Raw genomic sequence first — 19,154 nt, forward strand, 5'->3', positions numbered from 1 at the left:
TGCTGAATACAACAGGTGTAGTAGACCATATAGTGAAATGCTGAATACAACAGGTGTAGTAGACCTTACAGTGAAATACTGAATACAACAGGTGTAGTAGACCTCACAGTGAAATGCTGAATACAACAGGTGTAGTAGACCTTAGTGAAATGCTGAATACAACAGGTGTAGTAGACCTCACAGTGAAATGCTGAATACAACAGGCGTAGTAGACCTTACAGTGAAATGCTGAATACAACAGGTGTAGTAGACCTTACAGTGAAATGCTGAATACAACAGGTGTAGTAGACCTTATAGTGAAATGCTGACTACAACAGGTGTAGTAGACCTTACAGTGAAATGCTGAATACAACAGGTGTAGTAGACCATATAGTGAAATGCTGAATACAACAGGTGTAGTAGACCTTACAGTGAAATGCTGAATACAACAGGTGTAGTAGACCTCACAGTGAAATGCTGAATACAACAGGTGTAGTAGACCTTACAGTGAAATGCTGAATACAACAGGTGTAGTAGACCTTATAGTGAAATGCTGACTACAACAGGTGTAGTAGACCTTACAGTGAAATGCTGAATACAACAGGTGTAGTAGACCATATAGTGAAATGCTGAATACAACAGGTGTAGTAGACCTTACAGTGAAATGCTGAATACAACAGGTGTAGTAGACCTCACAGTGAAATGCTGAATACAACAGGTGTAGTAGACCTTACAGTGAAATGCTGACTTACGAGCCCCTAACCAACAATAGTTTTAATTTAAAAAAAAGTAAAATAAGAATAATTATAGAGCAGCAGTAAATAACAATAGCGAGGCTATATACAGGGTATTACGGTACAGAGTCAATGTGGAGGTTATATACAGGGTATTACGGTACAGAGTCAATGTAGAGGCTATATACAGGGTATTACGGTACAGAGTCAATGTGGAGGTTATATACAGGGTATTACGGTACAGAGTCAATGTGGAGGCTATATACAGGGTATTACGGTACAGAGTCATTGTGGAGGCTATATACAGGGTGTTACGGTACAGAGTCAATGTGGAGGCTATATACAGGGGGTACCGGAACAGAGTCAATGTGGAGGCTATATACAGTGGGTACCGGTACAGAGTCAATGTGGAGGCTATATACAGGGGGTACCGGTACAGAGTCAATGTGGAGGCTATATACAGGGGGGTACCGGTACAGAGTCAATGTGGAGGCTATATACAGGGTATTACGGTACAGAGTCAATGTGGAGGCTATATACAGGGTGTTACGGTACAGAGTCAATGTGGAGGCTATATACAGGGGGTACCGGTATAGAGTCAATGTGGAGGCTATATACAGGGTATTACGGTACAGAGTCAATGTGGAGGCTATATACAGGGGGTACCGGTACAGAGTCAATGTGGAGGCTATATACAGGGTATTACGGTACAGAGTCAATGTGGAGACTATATACAGGGGGTACCGGTACAGAGTCAATGTGGAGGCTATATACAGGGGGTACCGGTACAGAGTCAATGTGGAGACTATATACAGGGGGTACCGGTACTGAGTCAATGTGCGGAGGGCACCTGTGTCGAGGTAATTGAGGTAATTATTTACATGTAGGTAGAGTTATTAAAGTGGCTATGCGTAGATAATAACAGAGAGTAGCAGCAGCTTGGGGGGAGGAGGGGAGCTGATTTCCAGGTAGCCATTTGATTAGATGTTCAGGAGTCTTAGCCTCTTGGACCTAGACTTGGCGCTCCGGTACCGCTTGCCGTGCGGTAGCAGAGAGAACAGTCTATGACTAGGGTGGCTTGAATCTTTGACCATTTTTAGGGCCTTCCTCTGACACCGCCTGGTATAGAGGTCTTGGATGGCAGGAAGCTTGGCCCCGGTGATGTACTGGGCCGTTCGCACTACCCTCTGTAGTGACTTGCGGTCGGAGGCCGAGCAGTTGCCACAGCAGGCAGTGATGCAACCAGTCAGGATGCTCTCGATGGTGCAGCTGTAAAACCTTTTGAGGATCTGAAGACCCATGCCAAATCTTTTAAGTCTCCTGAGGGGGAATAGGTTTTGTCGTGCCCTCTTCACGACTGCCTTGGAGTGATTGGACCATGTTAGTTTGTTGATGTGGACGCCAAGGAACTTCAAGCTCTCAACCTGCTCCACTACAGCCCCGTCGATGAAAATGGGGGGGCGTGCTCGGTACTCCTTTTCCTGTAGTCCACAATCATCTCCTTTGTCTTGATCACGTTGAGGGAGAGGTTGTTGTCCTGGCACCACACGGTCAGGTCTCTGACCTCCTCCCTATAGGCTGTCTCATCGTTGTCGGTGATCAGGCCTACCACTGTTGTGTCATCAGCAAACTTCTTGATGGTGTTGGAGTCGTGCCTGGCCGTGCAGTCATGAGTGAACAGGGAGTATAGGAAGGGACTGAGCACGCACCCCTGAGGGGCCCCCGTGTTGAGGATCAGCGTGGCGGGCGGGTTGTTACCTACCCTTACCACCTGGGGGGCGGCCCGTCAGGAAGTCCAGGAGGGAGGTGTTTAGTACCAGGGTCCTTAGCTTAGTGATGAGCTTTGAGGGCGCTGAGTTGTAGTCAATGAACAGCATTTTCAAATAGGTGTTCCTTTTTTCCAGGTGGGAATGGGCAGGGTGGAGTGGCAATAGAGATTGGATCATCTGTGGATCTGTTGGGGCGGTATGTGAATTGGAGTGGGTCCAGGGTTTCTGGGATAATGGTGTTGATGTGAGCCGTGACCAACCTTTCAAAGCTCTTCATGGCTACAGACGTGAGTGCTACGGGTCTGTAGTCATTTAGGCAGGTTACCTTAGTGTTCTTGGACACAGGCACTATGGTGTTCAGTTTAAAACATGTTGGTATTACAGACTCGGACAGGGAGAGGTTGAAAATGTCAGTGAAGACACTGCTAAGAGGCTAGTGTCAAGGCTGGATTTAGAGTACTGACTGGGTCTATCTAGTATAGAGGCTGGATTTAGAGTACTGACTGGGTCTATCTAGTATAGAGACTGGATTTAGAGTACTGACTGGGTCTATCTAGTATAGAGGCTGACTGGGTCTATCTAGTATAGAGGCTGGATTTAGAGTACTGACTGGGTCTATCTAGTATAGAGGCTGGATTTAGACCCAGTCAGTACTCTATCTTGTATAGAGTCTGGATTTAGAGTACTGACTGGGTCTATCTTGTATAGAGTCTGGATTTAGAGTACTGACTGGGTCTATCTAGTGTAGAGGCTGGATTTAGAGTACTGACTGGGTCTATCTAGTATAGAGGCTGGATTTAGAGTACTGACTGGGTCTATCTAGTATAGAGGCTGGATTTAGAGTACTGACTGGGTCTATCTAGTATAGAGACTGACTGGGTCTATCTAGTATAGAGGCTGGATTTAGAGTACTGACTGGGTCTTTCTAGTATAGAGGCTGGATTTAGAGTACTGACTGGGTCTATCTAGTATAGAGTCTGGATTTAGAGTACTGAGGTTAGGGTTGAGGTTAGGGTTGAGGTTAGGGTTGAGGTTAGGGTTGAGGTTAGGGTTGAGGTTAGGGTTGAGGTTAGGGTTGAGGTTAGGGTTGAGGTTAGGGTTGAGGTTAGGGTTGAGGTTAGGGTTGAGGTTAGGGTTGAGGTTAGGGTTGAGGTTAGGGTTAGGGTTGAGGTTAGGGTTGAGGTTAGGGTTGAGGTTAGGCTTATGGTTTATGGTGTGAGGTTAGGCTTATGGTTTGGGTTATGGTTTGAGGTTAGGGTTAGGGTTTGAGGTTAGGGTTATGGTTATGGTTGAGGGTTAGGGTTATGGTTATGGTTGAGGGTTAGGGTTATAGTTCGGGGTTAAGGGTTATGGTTATGGTTGATGGTTAGGATTAGGAAAACTCCTGTCCCTATTCCAGATACACATTTTCTCACTCACACAAACTGCTGAAGCAATGAGGAAGATTAATGTTGAATATTAATATGGGACTAACATCACATCACATCAATCACACCTGATCAATCTCACCTGATCAATCACATCTGATCAATCTCATCTGATCAATCTCATCTGATCAATCTCATCTGATCAATCACATCTGATCAATCACATCTGATCAATCACACCTGATCAATCACACCTGATCAATCTGATCAATCACACCTGATCAATCTGATCAATCACACCTGATCAATCTGATCAATCACATCTGATCAATCTTGAGTCGAAAACATCCATCTTCTGGATTCCATGTCACTTGATATCACTCTTCACATAATCCAGGTTGTTTTTTTTTGTTTGTTTACATTCTGAAGAGAGAACTGATCTGAGATCAGCTCGGTCCTGTACCCAGAGGAACAACTGTCAGAGGGGACATTTACAGAAATATTGGTAACACTTGATTGGATTTCATAACCCACACATTCATGGGGTTATGGGTAATGAATGTGTTAAAAATGTCTACATAGGTAGGTACCATTGAAATATAATGTTCCAGAAATATGAGTCATAGAAAACCGATAACGGCTGTAGCTTTAATACATCCAATCAGTGAGTGGAAAACATTGAAATATTTAAATATGATAGAAAAATAAACCAATGAGACAACTGGGGCTCGATTCAATCCGTAGTGCTGAAGAACTGCGCTAGAGCGCAAAATACATTTAAAGACAATGTTCCTGCGTTCATGGAGACTGCATTCATGGTAAATGCTGCATAACACTTAGTGTGTTGAGAAATCTGTTATGAATGAATTGTAATGTTTAAAAAATGGGGATCCATAATAACCTCAGAAAGAGTCGCTGCTGCCTTGGCAGGAACTAATGGGGATCCATAATAAACCCCAGGAAGAGTAGCTGCTGCCTTGGCAGGAACTAATGGGGATCCATAATAAACCCCCAGGAACAGTAGCTGCTGCCTTGGCAGGAACTAACGGGGATCCATAATAAACCCCAGGAAGAGTAGCTGCTGCCTTGGCAGGAACTAACGGGGATCAATAATAAACCCCAGGAAGAGTAGCTGCTGCCTTGGCAGGAACTAATGGGGATCCATAATAACCTCAGAAAGAGTAGCTGCTGCCTTGGCAGGAACTAATGGGGATCCATAATAACCTCAGAAAGAGTAGCTGCTGCCTTGGCAGGAACTAATGGGGATCCATAATAAACTCCAGGAAGAGTAGCTGCTGCCTTGGCAGGAACTAATGGGGATCCATAATAAACCCCAGGAAGAGTAGCTGCTGCCTTGGCAGGAACTAATGGGGATCCATAATAAACCCCAGAAAGAGTAGCTGTTGCCTTGGCAGGAACTAATGGGGATCCATAATAAACTCCAGGAAGAGTAGCTGCTGCCTTGGCAGGAACTAATGGGGATCCATAATAAACTCCAGGAAGAGTAGCTGCTGCCTTGGCAGGAACTAATGGGGATTTTTTTAACCTTTATTTAACTAGTCAAGTCAGTTAAGAACAAATTCTTATTTACAATGACGGCCTACAGGGGAACAGTGGATTAACTGCAGACTGTTACCTTGACAGCTCAGGGATTCCATCCTGCAACCTTTGCGGTTATTGGCCCAACGCTCTAACCACTAGGCTACCTGCTGGTTACTGGCCCAACGCTCTAACCACTAGGCTACCTGCTGGTTACTGGCCCAACGCTCTAACCACTAGGCTAACCTGCTGGTTACTGGCCCAACGCTCTAACCACTAGGCTACCTGCTGGTTACTGGCCCAACGCTCTAACCACCAGGCTACCTGCTGGTTACTGGCCCAACGCTCTAACCACTAGGCTACCTGCTGGTTACTGGCCCAACGCTCTAACCACTAGGCTACCTGCTGGTTACTGGCCCAACGCTCTAACCACTAGGCTACCTACTGGTTACTGGTCCAACGCTCTAACCACTAGGTTACCTGCTGGTTACTGGCCCAATGCTCTAACCACTAGGCTACCTGCTGGTTACTGGCCCAACGCTCTAACCACTAGGCTACCTGCTGGTTACTGGCCCAACGCTCGAACCACTAGGCTACCTGCTGGTTACTGGCCCAACGCTCGAACCACTAGGCTACCTGCTGGTTACTGGCCCAACGCTCTAACCACTAGGCTACCTGCTGGTTACTGGTCCAATGCTCAAACCACTAGGCTACCTGCTGGTTACTGTCCAACGCTCTAACCGATAGGCTACCTGCTCTAACCACTAGGCTACCTGCCGCCCCTCCACTCTAACCACTAGGCTACCTGCTCTAACCACTAGGCTACCAGCCGCCCCTCCACTCTAACCACTAGGCTACCTGCCGCCCCTCCACTCTAACCACTAGGCTACCTGCCGCCCCTCCACTCTAACCACTAGGCTACCTGCCGCCCCTCCACTCTAACCACTAGGCTACCTGCCTCCCCTCCACTCTAACCACTAGGCTACCTGCCGCCCCTCCACTCTAACCACTAGGCTACCTGCCTCCCCTCCACCCTAACCACTAGGCTACCTGCCGCCCCAATAAATACAAACGTCGTCCCAATGGGAAATTGCCTTTAAATTTAAATCACACTACAGATCTTTTAGCGCTAATGGGTTGAATCGAGGCCTTAAGACTTTAGAAGACAAAGTGTGAGTCCCCAAAGGGCAACGTATTCCCTATATAGTGCACTACTTTTGATGAGGGCCCATAGGGCTAGTAATGCACTATATAGGGAATAGGGTGCTATTTAGGGTTATACACAGATACACTTTTTTTCTACAGTGACTTTAATTCCAGGTGCTGATGACCTCTGTGCTGCTAAATTCCAGAGTGCAATAAAAGGCTAATCCAACTGTGATACATTAGAATGAATACATGCTTCCTTAGAACGGCAGTAATAATAATAATAATAATAATATAATAATAATAATAATATAATAATAATAATAATATAATAGAATATAATCATAATAATATAATAATAATAATAATATTATAATATAATAATCATAATAATAATAATATTATAATATAATAATAATAATAATAATATAATAATAATATAATAATAATATAATAATAAAAATAATATAATAATAATAATAATAATATAATAATAATAATCATAATAATAATATAATAGAATATAATAATCATAATAATAATAATATAATAATCATAATATAATATAATAATCATAATATAATAATAATAATAATAATAATAATATAATAATAATCATAATAATAATAATATAATAGAATATAATAATCATAATAAGAATAATATAATAATAATAATATAATAATCATAATAAGAATAATAATAATAATAATAATATAATATAATAATAATAATATAATAATATAATAATAATATAATAATAATAATAATAATAAATAATAATAATATAATATAATAATATATAATAATAATAATAATAATAATAATAATAATATAATAATAATAATAATATAATCATCCAATAGACCTACGGTGTTCCTAGGAAGATGTTTCCTGGTTTGACATTCATTTTTAGCATGTTTTGTCTTGTTTTTTTACATATTTGACACATTATTCCCATCTTGCGATGGAGTTGGACGCACACACAGCGATGAGATCCAGTTGATAATGTAGCTAAAAGGCATGTTCATAGAGGACAAGGCATTTGTGAGTTCACTTGAATGTCTATCAACAAAAAACCAAAAAATCCAAGAGGCCTTGATCCTACTTTTTGTACTGCTGGGGACAGAACAGAACGAAATGACACCATCGGAAATCAACTCCTTTTAACGTCAGACGAGTGGTGGATCCTCGAGACGGACAAGACCTGTATTAATGTACAAATGATCTGGTCCTTTCTCCTCTCTCTCTCCCTGGCTAAAACATTACATTGTTCCAGGGTGATTCCATCAAAATTATTTGACCTAAAAAAAAAGGAGACAGAAAGAGACAGAGGATTGATACTAAGGCCTAGATTCAATAAGGAGTCTATTCAGTTAAGTATCGTGAAGTTCATCGCTACCCAATCCAATTTTACATTTACAGGCAATGTTCCTGCGTTAACTAAATTCACGATAAACGCTGCACATGTCGACTCAATCGGAAATTACATTTCTATCGTGCAATCTGTAATCCTTCAGCGATACATATCGCATAGAGGCCTTAAAGGTCTGGATTCAATCAGATCAAAGCATTAACCCGGCGATACCAGATACCCACATAGCCGCTGTTTCCTCCGTGTCTTATAGGTTTGGAAGTGTGTTGAAGCCGACGCCACATGGAGCCACGCCTGCCCCGCTTTCGCGTTAAAACTTTCAGAAGGATGAAGTTGTTTTATAGAAATAACGAACGGTCACATTGGATATCATAAGGTGAATGCACCGATTTGTAAGTCGCTCTGGATAAGAACGTCTGCTAAATGACGTAAATGTAAAATGTAAAACGCGTCGTAGTGAACAGACCAAGGCGCAGCGGGTAGCTCAATCTTACTTTATTTTAATTAAGAAAACACTTCAAAATAACGAAACGCCAGCTAACAGTTCCGTAAGGTACACAGACTATACGGGAAACAACCACCCACACACAAAAACCCAAAAGGAAAAAAAACAGGCTGCCTAAGTATGGTTTCCAATCGGAGACAACGAATAAACACCTGCCTCTGATTGGAAACCATACTTCGGCCACACACACATGTTAAAATGAAACAGAAAACTAGAACCAATTCCCCATAGAAACAAACCAACCCCAAAACACCCAAAACAACCCCCCCTTGCCACGCCCTGACCATCCTAATATGGCAAAATGACCCTTTTTCACTGGTCAGGAAGTGACACATGACTGAAAAGCATTCAACTCTATAATAAGGATTTCTATCAGCGTAATGGCGGTGTAGCTAACAACACATTCCAGTGTTCCTCCATCTTGTAACAAGGCTACATAGGATGTATCCTAATGCGACTAGAAGCTTCCTCGTTAGGTATAAAACACCGGGAGCTTAATGGCTTATTTCACAGCTCCAACTCAGTTAAATCTCCGACGTGGCTAAAACAACACTGCTACGTCGTTGGCGGTTGTCTCGGGATAATCAGATCTGATTGGATCAGGCCCCTCGATCTGTCACATTTGAGTTACGAGTTAACCATTAAATAGGAAACACTTTGTATACAGCATACTGTTTTAGGGTTAAGGGTTAGGGGTTAGGGTGGAGCTGGGGAGTGGACATGAAGCTGGGGTTAGGGGTTTGGGTGGAGCTGGGGAGTGGACATGAAGCTGGGGTTAGAGGTTAGGGTGGAGCTGGGGAGTGGACATGAAGCTGGGGTTAGGGGTTAGGGTGGAGCTGGGGAGTGGACATGAAGCTGGGTTAGGGGTTAGGGTGGAGCTGGGGAGTGGACATGAAGCTGGGTTAGGGGTTAGGGTGGAGCTGGGAAGTGGACATGAAGCTGGGGTTAGGGGTTAGGGTGGAGCTGGGGAGTGGACATGAAGCTGGGTTAGGGTGGAGCTGGGGAGTGGACATGAAGCTGGGATTAGGGGTTAGGGGTTAGGGTGTAGCTGGGGAGTGGACATGAAGCTGGGGTTAGGGGTTAGGGGTTAGGGTGGAGCTGGGGAGTGGACATGAAGCTGGGGTTAGGGGTTAGGGTGGAGCTGGGGAGTGGACATGAAGCTGGGGTAGGGGTTAGGGTGGAGCTGGGGAGTGGACATGAAGCTGGGATTAGGGGTTAGGGGTTAGGGTGTAGCTGGGGAGTGGACATGAAGCTGGGGTTAGGGGTTAGGGGTTAGGGTGGAGCTGGGGAGTGGACATGAAGCTGGGGTTAGGGTTTAGGGGTTAGGGTGGAGCTGGGGAGTGGACATGAAGCTGGAGGTTAGGGGTTAGGGTGGAGCTGGGGAGTGGACATGAAGCTGGGGTTATCAGTATGTAAGGTTAGGGGTTAGGGCTATAATCATCTTTACCTGGATGTGGAATTCCTCAGAATAAGTTCTTACTTTTCTGTGGACAGAAAATAAAATCGATAAATGAAGCATAGCCTGCATATCACCGTACATCACCCTATCTACTCATCATGAGGACAAGTCTCCAATCTATCACCGTCTCTGTATCTACTCATCATGTGGACAAGTCTCCAATCTATCACTGTCTCTGTATCTACTCATCATGTGGACAAGTCTCAAATCTATCACCGTCTCTGTACGTTACTCTATCTACTCATCATGAGGACAAGTCTCAAATCTATCGCCGTCTCTGTACGTTAATCTATCTACTATCTGCTGTGAGTCAGTGTGATAACGAACGATGCACCAGACTGCTGTGAGTCAGTGTGGTAACGACGCACCAGACTGCTGTGAGTCAGTGTGGTAACGACGCACCAGACTGCTGTGAGTCAGTGTGATAACGAACGATGCACCAGACTGCTGTGAGTCAGTGTGGTAACGACGCACCAGACTGCTGTGAGTCAGTGTGGTAACGACGCACCAGACTGCTGTGAGTCAGTGTGATAACGAACGATGCACCAGACTGCTGTGAGTCAGTGTGGTAACGATGCACCAGACTGCTGTGAGTCAGTGTGATAACGAACGATGCACCAGACTGCTGTGAGTCAGTGTGATAACGAACGATGCACCAGACTGCTGTGAGTCAGTGTGGTAACGATGCACCAGACTGCTGTGAGTCAGTGTGGTAACGATGCACCAGACTGCTGTGAGTCAGTGTGGTAACGATGCACCAGACTGCTGTGAGTCAGTGTGGTAACGATGCACCAGACTGCTGTGAGTCAGTGTGGTAATGATGCACCAGACTGCTGTGAGTCAGTGTGGTAACGATGCACCAGACTGCTGTGAGTCAGTGTGATAACGAACGATGCACCAGACTGCTGTGAGTCAGTGTGGTAACGATGCACCAGACTGCTGTGAGTCAGTGTGGTAACGATGCACCAGACTGCTGTGAGTCAGTGTGGTAACGATGCACCAGACTGCTGTGAGTCAGTGTGGTAACGATGCACCAGACTGCTGTGAGTCTTTGTGAGCCTCCTGATCACCCTGTCCTGCTGGCTCTGCTGCCAATACAATGAGATTATATTGTCTTGTGATTTGATATTTGACTTATGTTTTCATCAATTGATTTGTAGTGTAATTCCCTCTGCTCTGTACTGAACCCCTCATCCAGCCGTCCGCCCCGAGCTGCTGTAATCCTCCAGAGATACGGCTATGACCCAGAGACAGACGTCCACGTCCAGCCTCCTCAGCCAGTCCTTTACCTTTTTCTTGGCCTGTAGCAGCTCCTGGTAGAAATTGGAGCGGAGGAAACGGCTGTAGGAATCACTCTTCATCAGCTTGTAGATGTGCTCCTGGAACAGAGAAGGTACATGACGACCTTACTGTGTACCAACCCACCAATAACCCCACTCCATTCTAACCTTACCAACCACCAATAACCCCACTCCATTCTAACCTTACTGTGTACCAACCCACCAATAACCCCACTCCATTCTAACCTTACTGTTTACAAACCTAGCCATAACCCCACTCCATTCTAACCTTACTGTGTACCAACCCACCAATAACCCCACTCCATTCTAACCTTACTGTGTACCAACCCACCAATAACCCCACTCCATTCTAACCTTACTGTGTACCAACCCACCAATAACCCCACTCCATTCTAACCTTACTGTGTACCAACCCACCAATAACCCCACTCCATTCTAACCTTACTGTGTACCAACCCACCAATAACCCCACTCCATTCTAACCTCACTGTGTACCAACCCACCAATAACCCCACTCCATTCTAACCTTACTGTGTACCAACCCACCAATAACCCCACTCCATTCTAACCTTACTGTGTACCAACCCACCAATAACCCCACTCCATTCTAACCTTACCAACCCACCAATAACCCCACTCCATTCTAACCTTACACCTTGATCTGATCGATATGATCCAATCAGTTTGGGGCCGATTCAGACTTGGGAATGTACGCCTTTCCTACACACTTCTCAGTATTTGCTATTCAGACTTACCTTATTCAGTTGCGTAACGCGCTGTGCAGGTGTGGCTACCCTGCTGGCTCTGAATACTTTTCATTCGAATGCTAAAAACCCTCCTACTTGGTTGGCCAACAGATTTTCTCGTGGAGGTTTTCATTCAATAGGGATTTCAGTATATTTATCTGACGCCATCCCTTTAAATATGTGACCCGTTTCACGAGACTTAGGCGTATGTCGCAAGTCACGACTTCACAGGAGAGACGTTTTAAAGTTTTTTTAATTTTTTAATTTTTATAAAAATTAATTTTTTGGGCAGATGTCTTCTGGAACATGTGAACTTTCATGTGCCTTATTAATAACAAACGTTTATGTCCTCTGTAAATACAAATAAAATTGTTAAATTGCGAGCCTAGTTGATTAAGCCACGGAAAAAGACAGCAACCTTCTGAAGAGAAGAATGGGAGAAACTCCCCAAATACAGGTGTGCCAAACTTGTAGTGTCATACCCAAGAAGACTCGAGGCTGTAATCGCTGCCAAAGGTGCATCAACAAAGTACTGAGTAAAGGGTCTGAATATTTATGTAAATAAGGTATTCAGTTTTGCAATCATTTCTAAAATCCTGTTTTTCGCTTTTTCAGTATGAGTTATTGTGATGTCATTACGGGGTATTGTGATGTCATTACGGGGTATTGTGATGTCATTACGGGGTATTGTGATGTCATTACGGGGTATTGTGATGTCATTACGGGGTATTGTGATGTCATTACGGGGTATTGTGATGTCATTATTATTTTACTCCTTTGCATCATATTATTTATATTTTAACTTTGAACTTTCTTCAATTATAATTCTACTATTCCAGTGTTTTACTTGCTATACTTTATTTACTTTGCCACCATGGCCTTTTTTTTGCCTTTACCTCCCTTATCTCACATCATTTGCTCACATTGTACATAGACTTATTTTTCTACTGTATCATTGATTGTATGTTGTTTTACTCCATGTGTAACTCTGTGTTTTTGTATGTTGTCGAACTGCTTTGCTTTATCTTGGCCAGGTCACAGTTGTAAATGAGAACTTGTTCTCAACTTGCCTACCTGGTTAAATAAAGGTGAAATAAATAAAATAAATTACGGGGTATTGTGTGTAGATTGATGAGTAACATGTTTTATTTAATCCATTTTAGAACAAGGCTGTAACGTAACAAAATGTGGGAAAAAAATGAAGGGGTCTGAATACTTTTCAAAAGGCACTGGTATATGCTAATTCCATTGGGAACCGACAGATATTCTTTCAAAATAACATTTATGTATTTATTTTAATGCCATTATTGATGCCAATAGTAAATGTTTACACCTGATGTGATATCCAGATACAAATGTGTTCCTGATTACCTTCAGAGGTGGACAGGAGGATCTGATCCAAATCCTATTACAATGTGTCTTTTAATTGTCTGCACCTGTCTGCACCTGCCAAATGTGGGCAACATCAGAATGTGGACAGGAGGATCTGATCCAAATCCTATTACAATGTGTCTTTTAATTGTCTGCACCTGTCTAAAAAATGTGGGCAACAGAATGTGGACAAGAAAGGACAAAGGATGCATGTTAACACCAGGTATAAACGGGGCCAGAGAGTCACAAAGAAGTAATTAACAGAAGGTTGTTTCCTATTCAGCTGCAGCATACTCCCCCCCCCCATCCAAAACACTTCCTCCATGACTCCTCACAGACACAGTACAGACCTGGGCGTCCTCGAAGGCGTATCGTCCGGGATCCTTGACATTCTGTGTGGTCTTGTCGTAACTCTTGGAGTCAACGTTAATGGCACTGGGGGCCCCTGGGGCCAAGAACTCCTGCCAGATCTCCTGGACCCGTGTAGGGACCTCCCGGATCGGCCTCTTCTTCACCTCCTGAACCGCCAACCAGAACCTGGACCACAGACAGATAAAGGAATGTTAAACACAACAGAACCTGGACCACAGACAGATAAAGGAATGTTTAACACAACAGAACCTGGACCACAGACAGATAAAGGAATGTTTAACACATCAACAGAACCTGGACCACAGACAGATAAAGGAATGTTTAACACAACAGAACCTGGACCACAGACAGATAAAGGAATGTTAAACACAACAGAACCTGGACCACAGACAGATAAAGGAATGTTTAACACATCAGAACCTGGACCACAGACAGATAAAGGAATGTTTAACACATCAACAGAACCTGGACCACAGACAGATAAAGGAATGTTTATTACATCAACAGAACCTGGACCACAGACAGATAAAGGAATGTTTAACACATCAGAACCTGGACCACAGACAGATAAAGGAATGTTTAACACGTCAACAGAACCTGGACCACAGACAGATAAAGGAATGTTTAACACATCATCAGAACCTGGACCACAGACAGATAAAGGAATGTTAAACACAACAACAGAACCTGGACCACAGACAGATAAAGGAATGTTTAACACATCAGAACCTGGACCACAGACAGATAAAGGAATGTTTCACATATCAACAGAATCTGGACCACAGACAGATAAAGGAATGTTTAACACAACAGAACCTGGACCACAGACAGATAAAGGAATGTTTAACACAACAGAACCTGGACCACAGACAGATAAAGGAATGTTTAACACATCAACAGAACCTGGACCACAGACAGATAAAGGAATGTTTATTACATCAACAGAACCTGGACCACAGACAGATAAGGAATGTTTAACACAACAGAACCTGGACCACAGACAGATAAAGGAATGTTTAACACATCAACAGAACCTGAACCACAGACAGATAAAGGAATGTTTAACACAACAGAACCTGGACCACAGACAGATAAAGGAATGTTAAACACATCAACAGAACCTGGACCACAGACAGATAAAGGAATGTTTAACACAACAGAATCTGGACCACAGACAGATAAAGGAATGTTTAACACAACAGAACCTGGACCACAGACAGATAAAGGAATGTTTAACACATCAACAGAATCTGGACCACAGACAGATAAAGGAATGTTAAACACATCAACAGAACCTGGACCACAGACAGATAAAGAATGTTTATTACATCAACAGAACCTGGACCACAGACAGATAAAGGAATGTTTAACACAACAGAACCTGGACCACAGACAGATAAAGGAATGTTTAACACATCAACAGAACCTGGACCACAGACAGATAAAGGAATGTTTAACACATCATCAGAACCTGGACCACAGACAGATAAAGGAATGTTTAACACAACAGAATCTGGACCACAGACAGATAAAGGAATGTTTAACACAACAGAACCTGGACCACAGACAGATAAAGGAATGTTTAACACATCAACAGAATCTGGACCACAGACAGATAAAGGAATGTTAAACACATCAACAGAACCTGGACCACAGACAGATAAAGAATGTTTATTACATCAACAGAACCTGGACCACAGACAGATAAAGGAATGTTTAACACAACAGAACCTGGACCACAGACAGATAAAGGAATGTTTAACACTCAACAGAACCTGGACCACAGACAGATAAAGGAATGTTTAACACATCAACAGAACCTGGACCACAGACAGATAAGGAATGTTTAACCACATCATCAGAACCTGGACCACAGACAGATAAAGGAATGTTTAACACATCAACAGAACCTGGACCACAGACAGATAAAGGAATGTTTAACACATCAACAGAACCTGGACCACAGACAGATAAAGGAATGTGTAACACAACAGAAACCTGGACCACAGACAGATTAAAGGAATGTTTAACACTTTCACTGGAAGTGAAAAAGCGAAATTGTATAGTTACAGGAGACGTAATTCCATATAATAACATTGTCAAGTAAAAATAAATAAAATTGAACAGGATCAAGCACGGGACAGAATGTATGTGGAAACGTAGCTTTGTGTACTGATTCACTCAGTCACATTTGTTAGGAACAAGCCGACGCCAGCCGACGCCAGCCGACACCAGCCGACACCAGCCGACGCCAGCCAGCAGTTGGTTTGGTGGTGACAGCTGTCAAACTTAGAGCTGTCACAATCCACAAGCGGCTCGCGGGCATTATACCTAAAGGGGACATTATACCTAAAGGGGACATTATACCTAAATGGGGACATTAAGGGGACATTATACTAAAGGGGACATTATACTAAAGGGGACATTATACCTAAGGGGGCATATACCTAAAGGGGACATTATACTAAAGGGGACATTATGCCTAAAGGGGGGACATTAAGGGGACATTAATACCTAAAGGGGGACATTATACCCCTAAAGGGACATTAAGGAGGGGGACATTATACTACAGGGGGGACTTATACTAAGGGGACATTATACCTAAAGGGGACATTAAGGGGACATTATACCTAAAGGGGACATTAAGGGGACATTATACCTAAAGGGGACATTATACCTAAAGGGGACATTATACCTAAAGGGGACATTATACCTAAAGGGGACATTATACCTAAAGGGGACATTATACCTAAAGGGGACATTAAGGGGACATTATACCTAAAGGGGACATTATACCTAAAGGGGGCATTATACCTAAAGGGGACATTATACCTAAAGGGGACATTATACCTAAAGGGGACATTAAGGGGACATTATACCTAAAGGGGACATTATACCTAAAGGGGACATTAAGGGGACATTATACCTAAAGGGGACATTATACCTAAAGGGGACATTAAGGGGACATTATACCTAAAGGGGACATTAAGGGGACATTATACCTAAAGGGGACATTATACCTAAAGGGGACATTATACCTAAAGGGGACATGATACCTAAAGGGGACATTATACCTAAAGGGGACATTATACCTAAAGGGGCCATTAAGGGGACATTATACCTAAAGGGGGCATTATACCTAAAGGGGGCATTATACCTAAAGGGGACATTAAGGGGACATTATACCTAAAGGGGACATTATACCTAAAGGGGACAAGATACCTAAAGGGGACATGATACCTAAAGGGGACATTATACCTAAAGGGGGCATTATACCTAAAGGGGACATTAAGGGGACATTATACCTAAAGGGGACATTATACCTAAAGGGGACATTAAAGGGACATTATACCTAAAGGGGACATTATACCTAAAGGGGACATTATACCTAAAGGGGGCATTATACCTAAAGGGGACATTATACCTAAAGGGGACATTAAGGGGACATTATACCTAAAGGGGACATTATACCTAAAGGGGACCTTAAGGGGACATTATACCTAAAGGGGACATTATACCTAAAAGGGACATTATACCTAAAGGGGACATTATACCTAAAGGGGGCATTATACCTAAAGGGGAGATTAAGGGGACATTATACCTAAAGGGGACATTATACCTAAAGGGGACATTATACCTAAAGGGGACATGATACCTAAAGGGGACATTATACCTAAAGGGGACATTATACCTAAAGGGGACATTAAGGGGACATTATACCTAAAGGGGACATTATACCTAAAGGGGACATTAAGGGGACATTATACCTAAAGGGGACATTAAGGGGACATTATACCTAAAGGGGACATTATACCTAAAGGGGACATTATACCTAAAGGGGACATGATACCTAAAGGGGACATTATACCTAAGGGGACATATACCTAAAGGGGAGATTAAGGGGACATTATACCTAAAGGGGACATTATACCTAAAGGGGACATTATACCTAAAGGGGGCATTATACCTAAAGGGGGCATTATACCTAAAGGGGACATTATACCTAAAGGGGACATTATACCTAAAGGGGACATTATACCTAAAGGGGACATTATACCTAAAGGGGACATGATACCTAAAGGGGGCATTATACCTAAAGGGGACATTAAGGGGACATTATACCTAAAGGGGACATTATACCTAAAGGGGACATTATACCTAAAGGGGACATTAAAGGGACATTATACCTAAAGGGGACATTATACCTAAAGGGGACATTAAGGGGACATTATACCTAAAGGGGACATTATACCTAAAGGGGGCATTATACCTAAAGGGGACATTATACCTAAAGGGGACATTAAGGGGACATTATACCTAAAGGGGACATTATACCTAAAGGGGACATTAAGGGGACATTATACCTAAAGGGGACATTAAGGGGACATTATACCTAAAGGGGACATTATACCTAAAGGGGACATATACCTAAAGGGGACATGATACCTAAAGGGGACATTATACCTAAAGGGGACATTATACCTAAAGGGGACATTAAGGGGACATTATACCTAAAGGGGGCATTATACCTAAAGGGGGGCATTATACCTAAAGGGGACATTAAGGGGACATTATACCTAAAGGGGACATTATACCTAAAGGGGACAAGATACCTAAGGGGACATGATACCTAAAGGGGACATTATACCTAAAGGGGGCATTATACCTAAAGGGGACATTAAGGGGACATTATACCTAAAGGGGACATTATACCTAAAGGGGACATTAAAGGGACATTATACCTAAAGGGGACATTATACCTAAAGGGGACATTATACCTAAAGGGGACATTATACCTAAAGGGGACATTATACCTAAAGGGGACATTAAGGGGACATTATACCTAAAGGGGACATTATACCTAAAGGGGACATTAAGGGGACATTATACCTAAAGGGGACATTATACCTAAAAGGGACATTATACCTAAAGGGGACATTATACCTAAAGGGGGCATTATACCTAAAGGGGAGATTAAGGGGACATTATACCTTAAAGGGGACATTATACCTAAAGGGGACATTATACCTAAAGGGGACATTATACCTAAAGAGGACATTATACCTAAAGGGGACATTATACCTAAAGGGGGACATTTAAGGGGACATTATACCTAAGAGGGGACATTAGACCTAAAGGGGACATTAAGGGGACATTATACCTAAAGGGGACATGATACCTAAAGGGGACATTATACCTAAAGGGGACATTATACCTAAAGGGGACATGATACCTAAAGGGGACATTATACCTAAAGGGGACATTATACCTAAAGGGACATTAAGGGGACATTATACCTAAAGGGACATTATACCTAAAGGGGGCATTATACCTAAAGGGGGCATTATACCTAAAGGGGGCATTATACCTAAAGGGGACATTAAGGGGACATTATACCTAACAGGGGACATTATACCTAAAGGGGACATTATACCTAAAGGGGACATATACCTAAAGGGGACATGAACCTAAAGGGGGCATTATACCTAAA

The 19,154-nt window shown here is 43.0% G+C and overlaps 1 pseudogene; it reads right to left on the bottom strand.

Annotated features, from left to right (window-relative positions):
* Positions 1-9,859: 9,859 nt before the first annotated feature.
* The window catches only part of LOC115183300 (regulator of G-protein signaling 7-like), a 74,384-nt pseudogene continuing 65,089 nt past the window's right edge, over positions 9,860-19,154 (bottom strand).

The sequence above is a fragment of the Salmo trutta genome, unplaced genomic scaffold, assembly GCF_901001165.1.
Source record: "Salmo trutta unplaced genomic scaffold, fSalTru1.1, whole genome shotgun sequence".
NCBI lineage: Eukaryota > Metazoa > Chordata > Actinopteri > Salmoniformes > Salmonidae > Salmo > Salmo trutta.